The following is a 21,750-nucleotide window of genomic DNA, read 5'->3' on the forward strand; positions in this document are numbered from 1 at the left end:
ATGGATGACTGACCAGGCAAGCTGAAGGGTGGGGCCTGTTCCTGTGTGACTGTAGGGGAGGCCTGTTGGAGGAGGGGTTGTTCTGCCCCTTTGCTCCTAACCCTCTCTGCTATCGCTGAATTCTGTGGCCTTACAATCAACAGGTCCATGTCAACCCACTCACCTCTTTTTCACCACTTTTCCTTCCTGTAAGATGAACTACCCTTACATTCTAGACTGTGCCTAAAGAAGTACAATAAAGGCATCCAGCCTCTCTTAAAGGGTTGACCCTGGTGGAAAAAGTTATTTGTAAATGCCATCAACATGTGCTTAGGATGGGGCTATCATTGCAACTGCATGTTTTTCTTTCGGGAGAATCATTTGTTGGTCTGGTCTAGAGCTTGGATTATTTTATGTCTCCATACTTTTGCTTTCCTCTCCTTGCTTTAAAAAAATGTACATCAGGCCGGGCACGGTGGCCTGTAATCGCAGCACTTTGGGAGGCCAAGGTGGGTGGATCACAAGGTTAGGAGTTCAAGACCAGCCTGGCCAATATGGTGAAACCCTGTCTCTACTAAAAATACAAAAATTAGCCAGGGGTGGTGGCTGGAGCCTGTAGCCCCAGCTACTCAGGAGGCTGAGGCAGGAGAATCACTTGAACCTGGGAGGCGGAGGTTGCAGTGAGCCAAGATAGTGCCACTGTACTCCAGCCTGGGCGACACAGCAAGACTCCATCTCAAAAAAAAAAAAAAAAGTATATCTTTCTTTTTTTTAAGTAAGCAATCTATTCATAGTATGAAAATTTAAAATATCCAAGGAATTTATTCTGAAAAGTCTGTCTCCAATTCTCACCCCCTTCCAAGAGCCAACTGATATTACTAATTTGTACCAAAGATGCTTGATGTATTTACAAGCAAATTTGTGTATGTGCATTTCATTTTCTCTTTCCTTTGAAATATAGATTCCTAAAATGTAGGGTTTCTGAATTTGGAAGATCCAACTAGTAAGCATGCCCTGGCCTGTTTTGTGTCCAATTAATTTTACCAATAAAGGCTATACTTTGTTCAGTATATAGAGTAAGTAAATTCCTGAGTAACCACAGATTCCCTTTGTTTGTTTGTTTTAAGTTTCAAGAATCACCTTTCTCTCCTATTGTTTCTCAGGACGACAGAGACTTAGAAAACCAGGTTGCATTTATACTTTTTACCTGGCACAGAGCAGGTGTTCAGTACTATTGGTCGGATGAAGATGGCAGGAATGGAAAAACGACAGTTCCAAATCTGAGACTGCCTTGGGTGAATCAGGATTCCTCTAACAAGTTCACGGTGCGGCGTTGCTCTGAGGATGCAAACGGTACGGGAGAGGAGATGGGTGCTTTGCAGCCTCTGGGCCCCCGGTGAAGGAGAGAACCGTGGGCGAGGAGGACCAGCAGTTTCCAGGAGGCATTCGGAATAGGGTGGGAGGGAAGAGAATCGACCAGACTGCTTATTTGGCTCTCACTGATTCTGTCCGCATTTTAGTCAAAGCTGCTCAAAATGGCTCATGTGGGCAGACGGGGCCTGAGTCAGCCAGTCGATACCATCCATCGAGTGCTCCCTGGGTACAGAGCTCAGAGCTCGGAGCTGTGGAGCCAGAAATAAGACACGTACGGTTCAGTTCTTCCCCTGAGGAGCTGAGAATCTGAGGGAAACAGACAAGACAGATTTGCTCGAAAAAGACGCAAAGCCCATTAACACACGAATACAGAAACAAGAAGCTTGCCTGGTCAGTCATCCATTGCTTTGGGCCTTGGTATGGAAGGCAGAGGGGAATTTAAAAACAAGAAAAGATTGCAGCAACATGGATGAACACACAGGCCAGGCCCGCAACAAGCTTCCTCCTCTTGCTTTGCTTTTGGAAAGGGGAGCAAAATGCCTCTGATGTATTCCCACACGCCCAAGCTGCACTGGCAACCGTGATGGAGCTGCTCGAAGGGGGAGGACTCGGGCTTTGCAGAAGCAGGGCTGGGAGGGACTCTCTCTGAGTGCCGCTAGCTATGTGATGTTGACGTATTTCTAGAGCTGTCTGAGCTCACTGTCCTCATTCGTAACATGGGCACAATCCCCACATCTTACAATAGTGAGATTAAGGGATGCAAAGTACCTGCCCAGTGCCTAGCATAGCTACGGTGGCTGCCCAGTGAGTGATAGTATTTCTTGTTGTTGTTATTATTCGAACAGTCTTTCTAGTCTCTCACCCCCCAGAAGTCCGTGCAGAAAGAGCCCGGCTCCTCTATTGCCTCCCCTTCTTCCGAGTCTCACCTCTGGACCCAGCCTGCTGTCTTTGGTCAGCAGGGCTGCCCACCAGTGGGGAGGCTTGGGCATACTATCTACTGCCACTCAACTCCCAGTGCCCAGCATTGGAGACACCAGGCCAGGCCACGCGGGAGGGTCCCTGGAGCCTCTATGCTGAGGGAGATGAAAGGAACAGCCAGGAGATGGAACCAAAGGTCACAAGCCAGGGAGCAGCTGAGTGCTCTACACATAGAGACGGGTGGGCAGGCGCAGGTGAGACCAGGAGTGGGAAGAACTGAGAGCCAGGAGGCCTAGAAGTCACCATGTGGCCTAGTCTGGAGCAAGGCCAGGGAAGCTTCTGGTAAGACGTTTCTTTTCTGGGAGGTCTGGCAGGCCAGCAGGTGGCCATTTAAAGACAGATGCGACTGAGGGGTGTGCCAGGATTGACGGGGCCCCTCCTTGAAGATAATGTGGGGTAAGCAGAATGAAGCTGTTTTGTTGATTCTGTGACCACTGCCCACGACGGGCCCCCTGCCCTGAGCCGCCCTCACCCCTCCCCTGAACCGCTGGTCTTCCGCCAGTGCCTGACAGCCTTGTCTCGATCCAGCAGCTGGAATGATCTCTCTGAAACCTGAAGTGGATATTGTCCTGGTTCACAACCTTCCAGGGGCGCCCATTGCTTAGTGGGAAAGCTGCAGTCCTCCCCGTGGCCTATGAGTCCTCCCCTGGGCAACCTGGACCTGGTCACTCCCCATTCCCATGTCATCCACTGCCACTCACCACCCACTCACTCTCCCCTCCAGCCAAGTGCCCCGCCCCCGCCGGCTCAGACACCCCAGAGCTGTCCTGCTCAGAGTCGGCAGATCCTTGTGCCTACGAGTCTCATCCCCGGAGAGCCACGTGGCTCACTCCCTCGTCCCCAGAGGTCTCTGCTCAGCTGTCATCTTCACCAAGAAGCCCGCCCTTCACAGGGCTTGAGCTGTGCCCTTCCACACCCCACCTCTCTGCACCCACTCCCCTCCGTTTCATTTAAAAAGTGCTTGTCACCTTCTGACAAACTCATTTAGTTTTTAAAAATCTAATAAACTTTTGGCCGGGCGTGGTGGCTCACGCCTCTAATCCTAGAACTTTGGGAGACTGAGGCCGGTGGATCACTTGAGGTCAGGAGTTCGAGATCAGCCTGGCCAACATGGTGAAACCATGTCTCTACTAAAAATACAAAAAATTAGCCGGGCATGGTGGTGTATGTCTGTAATCCCAGCTACTCGGGAGGCTGAGGCAGGAGAATCACTTGAACCTGGGAGGCGAAGGTTGCAGTGAGCCGAGATCGCACCATTGCACTCCAGCCTGAGTGACAGAATGAGACTCCATCTCCAAAAACATAAAATAAAATAAAATAAAATAAAAACAAAAAACAATAAAAAAAAAAACCTTTGTCTGTCTTCCTTCCTAGAATATAAGCTCCATAGGGCAGTGACTTCATTTTATTTACTGATATATCCCAAGTGCCTAAAACAGTAACTTGGCACATAAGAGGCACTCAATAAACCTTTGATGAATGAGTGGGTATTATCTTATTACAACTACTATGACTACAGCCACTGACACCACTACTAACGGGCTTGGTCACCCAGGCTGGAGTATAGTGGTGCGATCAGAGCTCACCATAACCTCGAACTCCTGGCCTCAGGTGACCTTCCTGTCTTAGCCTCCCAAAGTGCTGGGATTACAGGCACGAACCACTGCACCCAACTCCTGAAGACCATTTTGGTGACCTGCTATGTACCAGGCTCTGTGGTGGGTGATTTAACATAAGTTTCATGCACAACTCTGTGAGGCAATTCTTGCCACATTTGACACATGAGGAAACTAAGGCCCAGGGGCGTTCAGCCACTTAACCAGAATGTCCGAGTTAGAAAGTGGCTAAGACAGGACTTGAACCCAGGTCTGCCCAAATTCAGGGCCTGTGGTCTTTCCAGTCCAGCGTCTCTGCCTCAGTTGGATGTGGTCAGGCTCTGTGGTAGAAGTGTCCTTCAGGGATGGTATGGGGAGAGGCACTGCCTGGGTCCATTGATGAGGCTCCCTGGTGAACTGCACACCAGGGGTGTTGCTGAGGCAGGTGATCAGCATCCCTTGCGGCAGCGATGGTCGGCAGAGCCCACTGTTGGAACCCTCGCCCTCCCTAGAACCAAGCATGCGCCTCCTCACCATCTCCCTGCCTGCCCGGTACTCCGCTGAGAACACCTTCTCCACACAACAATCAAAAGATCTCTAACAATTGATAGCCAAACCCATCATAGCTCTTCTTAGAGCCCTCTAGCCGTCACCCATCCTGCTCTGAAAAGCCACTGAAAGTCCTTCCCGTGCACGTGTGGGGTCCTCTAGGCTCTGGCCCTGCCTTCTCCCGTCTTTGTCTGCTTCGCTCCCTGCTCTCCGCCCTTGCCTGCTCTCCTGGCTCCTCACACAAGCCAGGCTCATTCCTGCCCCGCGGCCTTGGACCAGCTGCTCCCTCCTCCTGGAATGCCACTCCCCAGGTCTCACAGAGCTGGCTTCTCTTAAGCTTGAAGGTCACCTCTGCAGAGAGGCCTCAGCTGACTGCCTAGGTGCCCTCTCCTGTCCTTATTCGTTAGAGACAGGGTCTCACTCTGTCACCCAGGCTGGAGTGAAGTGGTGCGATCATAGCTTCTGCAGCCTCGAACTCCTGGATTTAAGCAATTCTCCTGCATCAGCCGCCTGAGTAGGTGGGACTACAAGCACATGCCACCGTGCTCAGCTCATTTTTAAAATTTTTTTGTAGACATGGGATCTCACTATATTGCCCAGGCTGGTCTTGAACTCCTAGCCTCAAGTGATCCTCCTTCCTTGGTCCCCCAAAGCTCTGGCATTACAGGCGTGAGCCACCATGTCCAGCCTTTCCTGTTCTCTTCTGATTCTCTGCAGAGCAGTTATCACCATGCACTATTTCCTAGTTGACTTAGGTGGTGATTCATTTGGTTCTTGGATTCTACCCCCTAGACTGTGAGGTCCCTGGGAGCAGGAACTTTGTCCATGTTCATGGCGGTCTCCCCGCCTAGGGGAGGGCCAGGTAGAGGGTGGGTACGGATTAACTCGTCTCCAGAGAGCCGGTGACCCCTGGTTTGAGGCAGAGATGGACCACGTGAGCACAAGGGAGAGTCAGATTCTGCAGGGAGGTTATCCTTGGTGGTCTGGAGCAGAAACAGCGCCATGTTGGTCAGGTTCTGGGAAGCATCTGAGTGCATAGCCAAAGAAGCCTGCTTTCCACCAGGAGACCCCGAGATGCCAGAGAAAGCCTCAGGGGGCCAGAACCAGAAAGATTTGGGAGCATGGCAGTAGGGACTAGCCAGGGCCAGGAGGCTGGCATGTGAGAGACCGGGCTGCAGCCACCAGCCTCCCGTGCACGGCTGTGTGTGCCGGTGGCTCAGGTCCATATCCCAGCAACTTCCTGTTCCAACGCCCTCACACACACACACCCTCCGCCACCTCAGGAAGCACCAACAGAATGCTTCTCCATTTAAAATTCAAACTTACTGTCTACGTTGCTGTTTTTTTCTAACTTTGTGAGTGTTTTTCCTAATTACCAGTTGGGTTTTAATGAATCTAATGAATCATGTAGATATAAACACAGCACACAGCATGTACAAATATACCAGTTCTTGCATTTATTCACAAGTGAGTATGCGAAAAAGAACGATTGTTGGATTCTCATTATTTGTCATCAGTTGAGGCCACGGGCCTGGGTCATTGTAAAAGTATGACTCAGTACCAGGGAAACACTGTACTAGCTTTGACTAGTCGCTCTTGTTCTTTTTAGGTTTTTTGTTGTTTTTTTTTTTTTCTGCTCCTGCTGGCATTACTGCATTCCCCTTTGATGGTGAAAGAATGAGATCAATGAAGGTACCAGAGAATTTATCTGGCAGGATCTTCTCATCTTCCTTTTTACCAATTGTCAGAACTTGGTCTGATTTGCAAACCTGGAGGATGGACGGGTGTCTTGTTTGTTTCTGGTGGTTCCTTTTGTTTTATCTTCATGTTTCTGGTGGTTGGGTTTTGAACGTCAGCCTGTGGAGAGAATGCATCCTTCCTTGACTGAGATGAGAGCGCTTTGAAAATTGTAAAGCACGCACATTGTCAGTAGTTTTGTTGTTGTTGTTATTGGTTCCTTCCTCCAGACAGGGGCCTGGTTCCTGCTCTATTTCACCTTCTCCGCATTATAAAATCCTGAGCTTTAGACCATCCACCCCAGGGTCTCTGCATCTGCAGGAGAAGCGAATCTGTGGCTTCCTCTGCCCATGCTGGGAAGCCCCTGAGCTCCCTGAGATTGCAGGTGCTCTGGGGCCTGCAATTTGGTGAGCCTGTGCCAGAGCCGCCCCTGGAGGGAGCAGAGGCAGAAACCCTCTAGTTTATCTCCAATGGACGAAGTCCTTATCTCAGAAGCCACAACTCCCTGGCCAGGATGGGATCCAGGTTCCTGGACTGTCACCTAGCGAATCCACAATTGTCCAGAAGAAGCCTCCGAGACGGCCTGAAATGTAGCTTGAGCTGGCTGTCTAGGAGCTGGTGCACCATGGCGGTCCCTCCTCCCCTCTTCCCAACCCCACTGCTGCCCTGGAGCGGCTGACTCTCAGATGGAGCAGAGTCCATCCTGGGCCAGGCAGAACACAGCTGCCGTAAGCTGATGTGCAGGTGTTGCAGTAAATGTCTCTGGGGTCACTGCAGACAAGGACCGACTGTATACCTGGCAGGTCTCAGCAGGAACTCCCCCCCCAGAGACTAGGCACGCCTCCCCTTCATCAGGTGTCCTAGTTACAAATTAGAATGATTCCAGGGTGTCAAGGCCTGCTGTCTCCCTCTCTTGTCTTGATCCCACTGACTGGGTTGTGACCTAACAACATCACGTAGGCTTTGCTGTGGCTTCACATGGAGTTAACAGACAATAAACATGCATGAAGTGCACACAAATCTCCGCAGTAGAAACCAGCTGGTGACTTTCTTTGGAGCCATGTCACCTGCCTAACCTAAACTCCAGCAGACACGACATAGACACTCAGGTGATCTGCGGCTTCAGGAACAGGACCTGGGGCCTGGCATTAGCCAGATGCAGCGGCAGGGTGTGTATTTTCCAGCGTGCTCATCCTAATCCACCAAAGGGCGTTCCTGAGGCACGCAGGGGATGCTATGCAGGCTTCAGTAGACGGCTTTTATTCTTATGCTTGATACTTCCTGCAGTTTTATGTTATCTTGTGCAGTTATAAGGAGATGGAGATAATATGCATGTTTGCCTTCTTCTGATTATGTACAGTGTCATTTTGCCAAAAATCTACACCAGCCACAAGGATACGTTTTGGCTGAATATTAGAGACTTTTCTCATTATATTAAAAAAACAAAAAAACAGAAAAACCCAACTAACCTCTCTACTGTTATCACACATAAAGTGATGTAAATGTGTGTGCCATTGCAATAAAGTCACAGTGAGCAGAATTAAATGCTCCAGGTGTGGGCCATGACTAAGCAGCATGACTGAATGAGGCATTTTCTGGTCTTCTTGCAGGCCCTTTCCTTGCTGGGATGGTGGATGGCTCAGTGAGCCATCAGAGAGCAACCACTCAGGTGGGTCTGCGTGGCCCTGAGACTGTTCACATTTTCAGCCATCTTTAAGGCTCAGTTTGCTTCTTCAGAGGCAGGAATTTGGAGCCCGCTGCGAGGACTTTGCTGAGTTCAGACTGCGCAGCTCAACTACATGCCTTTCAGGGGCTCATCCGCTCTGCTGGTGAATAATAGATGTTTGGCATTTCCAACAAGGCCGTGTGTCTTGCCAGGTTCTATGAAGACACTGGGGGAAATGTCCTAAAATGCAACCCCTGTCCTCAACGAGCTCACTGGGTGAAAAGCATGACATACAGAGGCAACACATGAGCAATAAGTCACTTAAGTCATGCTTGAGCATATCTCTGCAAATGTGTGGAAGAGATGGATTGACTAAACCCTCAGTGCAGCAGTGCAGATGTGGAGAGGGCAGCCACGCTCTGGTAGAGCTCCTGAGTGCTTCCTGTTTTGGAATGCCAGTGGCGTCTGCCCTCCTCACTGTTCAGCATGCATTACCATGCATTATCATGGGTGATTAGTAATTTTAAATTTTTATTTCCTGTAGCTCTCACACTTGATGGAGGAATCATCAAATGCTTTAGGGATGCCATCGGCCAAAATGGGGAGATCAAGGCAATCAGAGATACATGTGATTTGTTCAACGTCTCCAGGTTCCCCGTTCATCCAGCAGCTTGAGAAGTCAGTCTTTGGCTAGCAGGAAGAACAGACAGGCCCTGGCACCACGCCAGTGGCCCTGACACCTCAGAGAGATCCATTTGGTGAGGTCATTTGGGCCTCTAGACCTCATGGCCCCCCTGTGCAGGCAGGTGAGGGTCTTGTCCCAGGATTTTCACTGACAGGCAGGTGAAGGCACTGGGTGACATCAGCACAGATTTACGCACCAGGACTCACTCTGTGGCAAGAAAGAACACTGCTGCTCTTAGCAATACATACAGAAGGACCAGGAAGCAACCTAAGAACCAGTGCCTGGCTTGCAGTCGCATGAGATGTTTCTACTGGGATTCTGGGTTGGGTTTCTCTGGTGAAGGAGCCAGGGCCTGCAAGGGTTTTAAGTGGCCCCTGCAGGTTCACTCTGACCCACCTCAGAGATGCCCCCGCAACACCCAGGGCCCTGCAGGAGGAATCTAGAGACTTAGGGTCTAGGCTCAACACCGCCACTCATTGGCTCTGTGGTCTTGGCCATGTCAACCTAAGTTGAATGGCTGCCACAGCCCTGTGGCCTTCCAGGATGTCATGAGGTATCCACATGGCCTTACGCACATGGGTGGCAGAGCTCTTCCTCTCTGTCTTGCAGTGGGAGGCCTGTTGCAATGGGAAACAAGCTGTAGAGATAAAAACAATGAACCTGTTGACTGATCCTAGAGACGCCCAGGTGGAATACATTTTTTTTTTTTTTGAGACAGAGTCTCGCTCTGTCTCCAGGACAGTGGTGCAATCTCGGCTCACTGCAACCTCCGACTCCTTGGTTCAAGCAATTCTCCTGCCTCAGCCTCCCGAGTAGCTGGGATTATAGGCACGCACCACCACGCCCAGCTAATTTTTGTATTTTTAGTAGAGATGGGGTTTCACCATGTTGGCCAGGCTGGTCTCAATCTCCTGACCTTGTGATCCACCCGTCTTGGCCTCCCAAAGTGCTGGGATTACAGGCGTGAGCCACCGTGCCCGGCTGGAGTACATTTAAATAGGACGACCCAAAGACGCACTGATGTGTGCAGCCGCTGACCTGCCTTGCACCAGGAAGATGCGCGATACAGCGTGTCATATCACACACATTCAAACGTTAGCCAGACTCTCAAGTCTCCTAAAAATCCTCACAACCAGTTTCCTCAGTGACAGTTTTTCAAATCACCTCTCTTGGAAACAGCTGGAGAGCACATTAGGGCCCAGTTGATTTTGTGGGCTCCTAAATACTTATTTGGGTCCTCATATGGCAAGAGCTTCCCATCTCCTGCAGCAATCCTCAAACTCTCCAAACTCCTCTGGGTGGAGCTGTAAAGACCCTCTTCATGCAAACAGCCTGTCCTGAGCCCCAGCAGCCCTGGGAGTCCAAGCACACTGTCTGCAGGAGACTGCGATGAGATGGCTGTGCAGATGGGAGGGCGGGGGCCTGAGAACAGCACTGCCTTACAGTGTTCTCCTTATACCCCCTGTGGTTCAGGCTTGAGCTCCAGGAAATAAAGAAGAAAGAAGCATGCTTATGTCATTAAGGCAGCAGCAGTGGCGTGGAGGCCCCGCGTCTGAAGTTAGTATTCTATGATGTTGATCAGCCCTTGTATCTTTCACCAATAAGAAAACAGCGCCCCGGACACCATGAAAAATCCCTGTTAGAGCCTCATCTTCCTTTCTGACTCTTGACTCTCACTAACATACAAAGGCTGCTCTCCAGCGACAGGGCTAGTGACTAGTTTCACTTGTCTTTCTACAAAGAGAAGTATTTTAAATGCTTTCTATTTGTAGCCAACAAGCCCTGTGATGACTAACAGCAAAGGTGGCATCTCTCTGTACATTGATTTTTAGTGCAGGCTTAATGTCTGTATGTAATTATTTTTACCATGCAGGTGAAGCAAGAAATTAAATTGGGTTTTTTAATGAGGGGGAAAAACCAGCACTAGAAATGAAAGATCACAGGAGAACTTGAGCAGGTCACCTGTTTGCAAATAGTTTCTGCTTTGGGTCTCTGTTACTGAAAATACATTTCCCCTGCCCCCTTCCCCCACACCCTACAGATCTGCTGTTGCTTTCTTTGGGTTTCTCAGGAAAGAAAAGTCTCCTAGGACCCTCCTCTTCAGCTGCCTGACAAGCCTAAAAGGAGAGCAACATTCCTGTGTAAGGGATGGTAATGGGTTTTCTGCAGTTTCATACATACTCCATCGAATTCGTGGATCTTGAGGCTGGAAGAGCTCCTGGAGGAACCAAATTCATGTCCTCAGGGCCGGATGAATCTACCACGCCAATGCTGGGAGGCATACACGAGCTGTCCGGCTTCCCCCTGAGAAAACAGTCTGTTCCTTCTTCAGCTTGCCCTTCTCCACTTACAGGCTATGAGAGAGAACACTGGAACTCTGAAAACAAGGCCCAGGGAATCGGATTTCCACCCTGGTCGAGGTGGGAAGGGCAGGCCCGGACATCCCCGCCAGAGGCTGGATTTCCAGGCAGTACCTGGGAAGACAAGCTGAGCCAATGGGACGCTGGCCATCAGGTTAGGCTCAGACATGCTGTGCCCCAGTGGACACCAAGCCGCTGAACTCAGTGTTGCTTCTAGAAGGTCATCAGGGGCTGGGAATGAAGGACGGGGATGTGGCTCGACCAGGCCCTGACCTGGGCATCAGCTCCAAAGTCAGTAGCCCTCTCTCACTCTGGGTAGCTGCTCTAGCAGACTCTAGGAGGCTGCTCCTCTGTCTGACATGAGAGATTCACTTGCCCTTGGTTTTGAGTCGCAGGTTAAGGAAAGGAGACAACCATCATATCAAGTTCTACTTCCAAACCTGAGCCTCTACTTAAGAAACTCAAGTTCGTCTTTGGATCAGTTCTGCATAGCAACAAGTTTTTATTTGTACTGTCTCCCCAACCTGAGGCAAAAGTATGCCCCTGTCTGGCCTCCAGCTCCCAGTCTCCCCTAGCTCTGCCATCCTCTGGGGACCCCAAGCCTGTGGGTCCTGTTTGTATGGAACTGGTACCCGATTCTCCCCTCTGCTCCTTCCAGCTCTCCTTGGCCGTGTCCTCAGCACAGATGTCAGCCAGGGTGTGTGGGGCCTGGGGAGGCAGGGAAGGACTGGGCATTCCAGCCAGCAAGGGCGGGAATGGGTCTGCTTTGCTATATCCCCAAAGGAGGTCAACCAAGTCCCCTCACCCCCACCCCAATAGGGCCCTCTTTGCTTTATCTTAGTGCATCCCCAACTCTGAGCTGGGAATGCCTCCCGAGAAAGGCAGCCAAGGCCTGTGATAGTAAGGAGGAGCATGAGGAGGGATTTCTGGGGTCCATCTCCTACTCACCCATGTTTCCCTCCACGACCTTGACCCTCCTGGTGGCTCTGTCCTCTCCTTGGACATGGGGCACAATCATGCACACTCTGGAAAGGCCAAGGAGGGCTCTTCAGAGGGCCAGCTGTGGTCCATCTGAAGGTGACAATTTGCCAATTTGTTTTACAGGGAGGCTGCCACGGGCCTCACAATAGCAGTCCCTGCTTCCGCCTTTCTGTCATCTTCCAACTAAAGAGGCCAGGAAATGGCCGAGTCAGCTCCTGCTGCAGCACCTCCTAGAATCAGAAGACGCCTTTCCGAGAATCTTGCCGAACCCTGAGGGTGAGGAGTGTCAGGTTTTGCAGCGGGGGGAAGCTGGCAGTGGAACCTCCACTTCTAAGTAACCTTTGCTTCGGAAACCTGCCAAGTCTTTGCCTGGAGACTTGCCTTTGATCACGACTTGTCACCTCTCAGGAGATGTTCCACTTTCTAAGCAGGTGAAAAACGAACCGGATTAAAAATAAGGAACTGGACTCTTCACAGAGTCCCCCTGTCAAGCCAAACTACTGGTTGTACCTCCAAGGGGGAAAAGGGAACATCCCTGTTCCTCAGGTCCCAGGGCTCCGTGGGACCCAGGACCCCTGAACAGCCTGCAACCCTAGGACAACAGCCTGGCCACGCTCCAGCAGAGAGCAGAGGCTTGGGCCACGGCCACGGACTGGCTCCTGCTCACTGGGTTCACCTTGGTGACCAGAGGGCACTGTGACCGCCCACTTCTCCTCCCTCCCTTCCTCCTCCCCTCAGTGCTTTATGGACCTGAGTTTCTGGAGCTTTCTCAAAACCGTGGACACATTCCCAGTGGAAATCATGACATTTTCCGTTTCACATTACGCACTCCACAATGCCCCAGGAAGGGAGAGAGAGAGGGAAGGAAAATAAGGCCTGGGAGCCAGCCCCTCTCTGTCTGCGGCCAGGGCTGCTGGCTGCTCTGTTTATCCTGGAGTCACCTCCCTCCCGAACTTGACAGCCAGTGCCCCAGTGTTTTCTTCTGCAGTCAAAGGCCGCGATGAATAGGTGAACTGCCTTTTCTATCTACTCATGTGGCACATCTGGATAAAGGCGTGCCTCTCTACTTTGTTGTGTTTTTTTAAAACTTTACTTTCCACTGCCATGGTAACTGCTGCATGTTTGGCAGAGGGAAAGAGGAAAAAAAAAAAAAGCTCGGAGAGAAGAAAAGGAGCTCTCAGCGCGGGGCTGGCGGCCGTCCAGGGTAATCATGCCGCAGAGCTGAAATGAGGCCTCTGGCGGGCAGCCAAGTTACAAAGAACAAAGCTGTCAGTTCCTAATGTTGGCGGCAATGCTTGTTTGGCACCCTTATATGGTTTCCCAGAACTCCCTGCCTTGGCCGCCTTCCATTCCCTTCAGGGCAGCAAACAGGATTAGCACAGCGCTCCGACTTGTTTTTCTCCTCTCTCCTCCAACTGTTCCAATGACATCATCCCTGCTGCATTCATTTGCCAGCAGGGTGGTTTTTTCTCTCTCTCCACCTCCCTCCTCCCTTCCTCCCTCCCTCTCCCTCCATTTCTCTCTCTCACACACACACATCTCTACTCCCACTCACTTCCTGTAGCCTCCCCCTCGCCTCTGACTTTCTTTAAATGCAATGTTTTAGGTCATTCTTCTTGTCCAGCTTCTCTGTTAAATTAAAAACACCCTGGTGCTTGTACATTTAGCTGAATCAAGCCAGACGCTGTATTTTATTTTTATAACTGAATTCCTGTGAGATAAAAATCTCATTTTCCTTAGTAGGCTGTAATCGGCACTCACAGGGATGTGGTTTCCAACTGCCCCAGCTCGCGCTTCCTTACGAAGCTCCGCTGAGAAATGAGCTTGGCTCCTGTTCAGGTTTAAAGGGCCCGAGGCCGGTCACACGTTGCTCACTCATACACACACACACTACACACACACACAGGATGTGCACACAAAGACCACTGTACATGTATGCACACACACACGGACACACGTTCTTGTCCAGGGAAACACCTACGGCTCCACACACACAGAGCAAAAAAATATCCCCTGAGACAGACACACAATCAGTACCCAGTGTCATTCTTCCCCTTTCCAGGAGGAAAATAGGTGAATAAGTCAAGCTGAAAGCTGCTTCCGAAAAGACTGTTTTAAACTAGCAGGCAGGCCAGCGTTATGCAACTCATGACTGGGTTCATTAAAGGAATCGAGGTTTGCCGACTGCACAAATGTTCCCCTGCCTCCGCCCCAGCACCCCCCCCACCCCACCCTGCTCTGATTCATGAACTAGTTTTCAGATTCATGAATCACTCGGGAGCCAGCAAGAGAAAAATGAGTAGTATTGATCTCATTTCAATTGAAATGGGCTCATTAAGGCCATGCTGGCTGTGGATGGCTTTGCATGACAAGACGCTGGCCAGCGTCCGAGGTCTGCAGGCGGGCGCCCCAGCCTGCGGGTGGGACAGGACTCCTTGCGGGAAGCCTCCGCGGAGGGTGCCCCTTCTTCGTATTATTAAATGGACACAATACGATCTACTGGTACAAGGGACTCTGGCTGGACTCGGCGGCCCTCATTGGGCAGGCCAGTTGCCTTCTTTTTGTGTTGCCCATTTATTTTATTTTATTTTTTTCACAGTTAATGGAATCTCAGTGCAATTTCTCTCCTGGATCTCTGGTGACTCTCAAGGACTACCTAAAGTAGGAATTCACCTTCTGAACCAACTGGCGTGTCTTGGGGTTTGTTTTAACGCAAACAAGAAGCTTTTTACTCTTTCCCTCCAGCCCTCGGCCTTGCCACCCACCTCGCACTGTCTTCAGCGAGAAGGACTAGGGACCAGGAACCATCTAGACTTGGAGTAATCTAATTTATGTGGGGAAAGGTTCTCTACCAACTGGATGGCTGCCTTCACGTGGACACCGGTTTTATAAAACCATTCTTTCCCTTCCCGAATGACAGTATGGTTGAGGAAGCAGCAATAGAGCCTGGGTGCAGAGACATGCAGAGGGAGGCGTTAGGCCCCTGGGGCAGATGTCGCAGAGGCTGCCCACAAAGGAGCTCTCTTCTCTCCCACTGCCTTTCCTCTCCCCACTTGAGTTCCAGCTCCTCTTGACAGGTTTTCCCCTCCCCATTCCAGCCCTTCGCCTTACACTTGTCCCCATGGCTGGGGGATCTTTTCCTCTTCCTCTCTACAACACCGGTTGGGCACCGTGTCTGAGCAGATTGGGAGAGGCTATTAGCTTTGATTTGCAGCTTCCAAATGGATTTTTGCATGGTTTCTTCCTCCAGCTCCTTCCACCCCCACCCCGGCCTTGGGAGATTAAAAACAATGGACTGGACACATGCTTTTTAGAAACCCCAAAAAGCTGTCAACCAACACCATAGAAGGATTCCATCCTAAGAGGCATACTTTTGGATCCAAGAGTTTAGAAATGAGATTCTTATCCATTGACTTCAGAGACACCGTCGTTCATTAGACGCATTTCCCTTGGCAGGGATTCCACGATGTGACCTTACTCCCCTTTGTTCCTGCAGTGCCCAGAGAAACTGGGAACGACCCAAAGAAGGAAAAGGAAGATGTGTTTGTGTGAATTTCAATCAGCCGTTGGTTCAGAGTCAAGAAGAGCTGTTTTGCCTTCCGTGAGGTTTGCTTGAAGGTGCCTTTCGGCTCTGAGCTGCCCGAGCATTCTTGGGCTGAATCTGCAGTCAACCGGAGCCCTGGGCCTGCCGCTCCCCGTGGGTTAAAACCCCTCCCACAGATTTGCTGGCTGGCCTTAGAGCAAACGGGGATAGTGGGTTGGCTCAGGTTTTGCATTAACTCGTCTGATTTTTTCCACTGCAGCCTCCCATTCTGTGATAAAGCTAAGTTGCTAGGAAAGCTTTATGTAACACCCACCCAGCCTCAGCTTCTCAGACCAGCAAGTGTTGTTTTCAGAGTTCCCCATAAACCTGGCAGCACATCAAAACCTCTGTTTCATAACAGACTAGAAATAGGATTTTCTAATAACATTCCGAGGACTGGGCTTATCGTGCAGGGATCTGCACTTTTATGAATTGTTAATGGTTAACTAAACAAAGACCCCCAGGACACCCAACCTGCTATCTCTGGGGTCAGGATGGGAAGGGAAGCTGGAAGAATGTGGTTTCTACATCCATGATCTGTTGGTTAGTGACCCAGGGCCCCTTTCAAAGAATTTGCTCAATAATCTCAAACATATTGGAGGATCTTATTCTTGTTTTTAAAAAAGAAAAACAACTACCTTCTTCCTGCTTCTTCCTTCATTCATGGAGAATGTGGTTTCCTTTTATTTTGTTGCCAGACACACTACAGTTATGGATTTAACCCCTAGCTTTCCTTTGGGAGAGAGCAGCTTTCTTCCAGACACACCTAGATCTGGGGGATCCAAATATCTTCATGCAATAGACAAACCACACATTTCAAACTCCCCTCCCAGAATCGTGGGTTGACAGAGTGATTACAGAGAGAAGGGAGCATGAGGTTGCCACGTCCCTCCTCCCTCACACCCATGCGCTCCTCCCGAGATGCGGTCCACCCCATCTCGTCCGGTTCTGGATTAGATTATCACAGGGATGGCAGCTCCCTCCAAAAGGCCATTTGCAGCCTATTTAGTTGTCACTCAAGAAACTTCTTCCTGGGATTCCAACGATATGTTCCTTTGTTCCGTGTCGTCACATTGTCCCTGCTGGTGTGGCGGTGCCTCCCTTCCTGGCTCTTCCCCATCCTCCTTGTGCAGTAAGTACGTGGATATCACTTCAAAGCAAAAGGAGCCCTTGTCCGTCCCTGTTGAGGTGAGAAGGACCATCACCAAAGCCCCCAGACAGGGTAACTGTGGAAGGCAGGGCCTCAGCATTAGCAAGGCTGACCTTAGGGAGAGCCTGATGACAGGTAGCTGCCTCTGGGTGAGCATGAGCTGCCTTAAGAGGATGCTGTTTTATGGGCTCTCCCTCACTCCCTCCTATGACCCTCCATGCCCTCAACATTCTTCCCTGGGTGAACTCTCTGGGCTCACCCACAGGAGCACCTCGATTCCCTGACCAGGACCTAAGGTTTCGCCCAACTGGAGCTACACTGCCCCTTCCCTGCACAGCCCTCAGCTCTGTGCACCCTGTAATGTTCCTTTTTTCCAGCTTCATCGTCATCTCTCCCTCTCCCCAATCTCCTCAAATAATTCTGCTTGGTAAATCTCTTCTAGCTTCTTGCTTTGGAATATTGGCTCCCAGAGGTTCCAATTCTGGCCTTTCCAGGATACGTCTCACGTGGTCATTTCTTCCGTGGCTGTCCACGTAGTTTCTTCCATCCAACTGGCATTAGCAACATCTTCCCATTTAGTTCCATTTGAATGTGATTTACCGGCTTCTTACCCTTTCTTCTGGATTATTAGTAAACATGAAAAAGAAAAGGCTCCCCTCTCACCAGGGCTGTCGCTTGCGTCCAGCTGGGCCCTCAGGAAGAAGCCCCATGCCCCCTGACCTGCACACCAGCCCTCAACGTGAAACGACTGACTCCAAGGAAACTGCAGTCAGAGTGGGCTTCCCTCACCAGGCCGAGATTTCATATCCTTGAGATCCATTTAGTGCCTGGACACCTGGTTGCTATGGGGATGGTTGTCATGAAAAACACACCAATCTGTAGAGAGATATAAAACGGATCCCGGTGGTACACACTCGGGCACATTAGCTCTGAGAAATGGCTTGCTGCTTATCACTTTCTTTTGTGGACACAGTGCCTCTGCTTTTCAAATTCAACCTGGGTGACCTTCTTAGAACCAGGCCAACACAAATCCATTTTCAGTTATTTCCTAAGGGACAATCAAGGGCTTCCCCAAATGCCAGATGTCCCCCATCTTCCTGTCCCGAGCTGAGTCAGCTGAGAAGAAGAGGACATTCTTTTCCGGCACTGTTTGTCCTTTACTGACTGCCATTGATCCATTAGCAAAACAGAGCAGGCAGAACAAAAATACTGACCCTGACAACGCTTCAGATCAGGTGGCTCCGATGAGTGACAGATGTTAGCAGGAGACCTTGGATGCACTGCCCAGTTTGCAGGGGCAGAAGCTGAAGGGGACACTAGAGACCAATTCAGGACACAGCATAAACCTGCATGAGGACTGGGTGATTCAGCAAGGTATTAGCTCAGGGCTGGGTAATTCAGCAAGAGACACTGAAAAGATGTATAGGGGTGTTGATTAACCTTACTTTCTCCACATTCTCAGAACTTGCATTTGGTTATCACTTGCTGAAGGTCTCTTTCTCCCTTGGTCTGGCTTATTTGCAGAAACCAGTAAAACATTTCATGCATCTCTCTTGGGCATAGACCTAGACTCCACGACTCTGGAAGGGTAAAGGGGCAGACACTGGTTCATTTTGCAATTCACAAAGAATAGCTGGAGGCCTTCTGGCATTTACTTGGGGTAAGGGGTTGAAAGAATGGTTTGGTGTTCCAATTTTAAGCTGTGCCATTGGCTAAGTGTAACTTGGAGTAGGCAAATGGGGAAAATTAACTACAGCAATAGTCACGTTATAAATGCAGGCAAGGTCTACTTCTGAAATGGTTCCGGCTGGGCGCGGTGGCTCAAGCCTGTAATCCCAGCACTTTGGGAGGCCGAGACGGGCGGATCACGAGGTCAGGAGATCGAGACCATCCTGGCTAACACGGTGAAACCCCGTCTCTACTAAAAATACAAAAAACTAGCCGGGCAAGGTGGTGGGCGCCTATAGTCCCAGCTACTTGGGAGGCTGAGGCAGGAGAATGGCGTAAACCCGGGAGGCGGAGCTTGCAGTGAGCCGAGATCCAGCCACTGCACTGCAGCCTGGGCGACAGAGCGAGACTCAGTCTCAAAAAAAAAAAAAGAAAAAAAAAAAAAAAGAAATGGTTCCTAGCGCTAGTGGGACTCCCTATCTGAAAGCCTGCATTAAATACGTTCTTTCTTTTTGGGGGAATATGTCTGAATTCTTAAAAATGGGTCAGAACTTAGTCACTGACTTGGTGTTTCATCTTCAGCAATTCCTTTGATTACTCAATCCCTCAATGTCCTTCTTTATTACTGGGAGAAGTGATTTTGTTTCTGTTTCATACTAAAAAGAGTTCTAAACATCTTTTGGTCAGTCCCATCACATTGCTGCTAAGAGTGAAGGTAAAAACTAGACTCAGATGAATGCATGAATGTGAGAACAATGAATGCATTTATCATGCACAATGTTAGTATAATGTGCTATACAATGTTAGGATGTGTGTTCTTAGTACTCCCTATAGACTGAGTGGTTTTAAAAAAGAAGTCCCGCTGTGGTGTTCCAAATTCTTCAGCTAGTTCCACTAACTACACTGGGCTACTGTTATTTTGACCTCTCATTTGCATATCTTCAATTTCTCTAAATACTCTTTTAACCCTTCCCTATCAATAGTTTACTGACTGCATCCTCCCAATCATTCTTACCTCTTATCTTTATCTTTCTCATTTAAGCTAATTTTTAAAAAGCAGTTTAAAAGCTCAGCTAATTTAGTCATTTCCCTTGCAACACCCTTCTCCTTCATTAAGGGACCTAGTTTCTCTTTTTCCACACTCTTCCCCCGGCGCATGCACACACACACACGCACACACACAAAAGCAAACATGTTTATAAAAACACACCTTCTTCCCCTTAGTTCCTTTGGCTGGCATTAAATCATTCCGCCTTTTTTTTTCTCTCCCGCCCCCATATTTTTCCTAAACACGTTAACTTGGCCTTGGCGTTCTTTCTAATTCTCCTCCCCCTGTGTCTCCATTTCTTGAACAAGTTCAAGAGAGAGTTGCTCTTTTGATTTTTTTCACCACCCTGGCCCAGCTGAAAGCACAGGGAACACTTCTTGCTGCTATTTTTTATCCTGTTTTCATGGGACCTGGAGTCTCAGCCCTGCAATTATGGCCTCTTTCATGTTATCTTTCTCCCAAGGCAGCAGCTCACATCCTGGCAAGCGACACAATGGCAGTGTGGGTCTTGACTTAGCTTTCATACCTTTTGTTTCAGAATGCAGGATTTCCTTATAGTTTGTTTGGGCTTTTAAAAAAGCTTATTTACTGATCCTGAGAGGTGCCAGATTTACAACCCTGAAGAATAAAGGCCAAGTTTCTATGTGCCTGGAAATACTCCATCATGTCCAGGCCACTGTGATGTTTTGAGCCAACCTAGAGGCTGATTTGATGGCTGTGGGTTCTATCCTGTTGTTGCCAAAGAGGGGCTGCAAAAACAGACCAGACCACAGCTCACTGTGCCTCTTGTTGCATAGAGAGGACAGCGCGAGGAATTCAGACCAGGATAATGTTTGAAAATGGGGAGAACGTTGATTACATTTTAAAACTACAGTCTTGTTTATACTCTGGTAGTCAACACTAATCATTTATTTGTTTAAATTAAGCTCCCTCGCCTTAATTAAAAGTTGCAATGTGATTTTAAAAAATTTATCCAACTGTGTTTAAACCTCACATTCCTAGATTTTGTACCAAGGCCCTATCTTTATACAATAATTTCAATACAATACAGCATTTTCACAAACAAATACTTAAATGGAGACATGAGGTCTTTTTAGGAGAGAGGATATGTGACCTTCATGGTGGAACCACAGACAGGGCCTTAAGCATGAGCACATTGTAGGTTTACTCAGTGATCTCCAACCAACGGTGTCTGGTTTTTTTTTTCCTTGAAGCCAGGGTAATGTCGCTGCCTGAGAAGCACTGGAGGAGAGGCAGGAATACAGACGGATTTGTTGAGAGCACTTACACGTGTGCACACACAGTAACAAAGGGCAGGCTTGTTGTACGGCCATATCACGGAGCCAGGGGACATACCTTGGGAAGATGAAATGTCAGTACTGTCTTCATAGCACAGAACCCAGCTCTATACCAGTGCTGTTAGGGAGCTCAGGTCTGGGTGATTTCAGAGGCCCTGATCCAAGTAACTTTCCTAATAAGTCTGACGCTGTGTTCCAGATTTGTACTTTATGTTTACTCCTGGCATCAAGACAGTGTCTCCAGAAGTTTCTTTTTAAAACTATTTTTTCCCCTTAAAACGCTACATCCCCTGCCTGAAGTGATGGTCTCAGCCAGCCCATGTGCTTTGATAGCGCATTGTTCGAGTTTTGAATCAAATGCCGCCTTTTCATGGAGAACTTTCTGAATCTGCAGTTAAAATTTCATTTTTTTCTGGGTGTCCGGAGTAAAACACCCTCTGTGAAAGATTTATCACTTCCGCTCTATTACAGCTGCCTGTGGGCATCCCTCAATGGTGAGCTCCGTGAGAGCAAGGACTGCGTCTTTGTCCTCCAGATCATGACTCGTGCTAAGTACTGCTCTGTCCAGAATTTATTGTTTTGTATTTTGACGTCTCTGTCCAGATGTCACTCTGGGATCACAGACAGAGAGCTCTTTGAGCACACGGACTTTGTCTTGTTTATCTTTATAGCCCGAGTGCTGAACAGACTGTCACACCAAAGGTGCTCACATGCCTGTCGGATGATTGAAGTTCTACAACCTGTAGAAAGAAGAGCTAAGTGTCCACACAGCCTTCCCTACTCTTTTCATTCTGTGTACTTATCTTGCTGTTGCCATTTACTCCCTTCTTTCTGTTTCTTTCTCTCTCTCTCTCTCTCTCCCCTCCCCCCCCACTTTCTTTCTTTCTTCCTTCTTGCTTGCTTGCTTGCTTGCTTGACAGAGTCTCAAGTTATCACCAGGCTGGAGTGTAATAATGGCACGATTTTGGCTCACTGCAACCTCTGCCTCCTGGGTTCAAGCGATTCTCCTGCCTCAGCCTCCCGAGTAGCTGAGATTACAGGCATGCGCTACCACTCCCTGCTAATTTTTGTATTTTTAGTAGAAACGGGGTTTCACTAT

At 49.3% G+C, this 21,750-nt stretch overlaps 1 long non-coding RNA gene across 5 annotated transcripts; it reads right to left on the minus strand.

Moving 5' to 3' along the window:
- Positions 1-5,752: 5,752 nt before the first annotated feature.
- Positions 5,753-13,691, minus strand: LOC105474594 (uncharacterized). Of its 5 annotated transcripts, XR_011610390.1 has the most exons (5): positions 12,655-12,836; positions 11,872-12,327; positions 11,038-11,631; positions 10,745-10,940; positions 5,753-9,200 (listed from the first exon to the last, which is right to left on the minus strand). It is a non-coding gene; the product is annotated as an uncharacterized lncRNA (long non-coding RNA). The 5 variants fall into 5 exon arrangements; XR_982835.2 differs by lacking the exon at positions 12,655-12,836 and adding an exon at positions 13,666-13,691 and having other exon boundaries at positions 11,038-12,327; XR_011610386.1 differs by having other exon boundaries at positions 5,753-8,770; positions 11,038-12,327.
- Positions 13,692-21,750: the final 8,059 nt, after the last annotated feature.

This window comes from Macaca nemestrina, chromosome 1 (assembly GCF_043159975.1).
Source record: "Macaca nemestrina isolate mMacNem1 chromosome 1, mMacNem.hap1, whole genome shotgun sequence".
Lineage (NCBI taxonomy): Eukaryota > Metazoa > Chordata > Mammalia > Primates > Cercopithecidae > Macaca > Macaca nemestrina.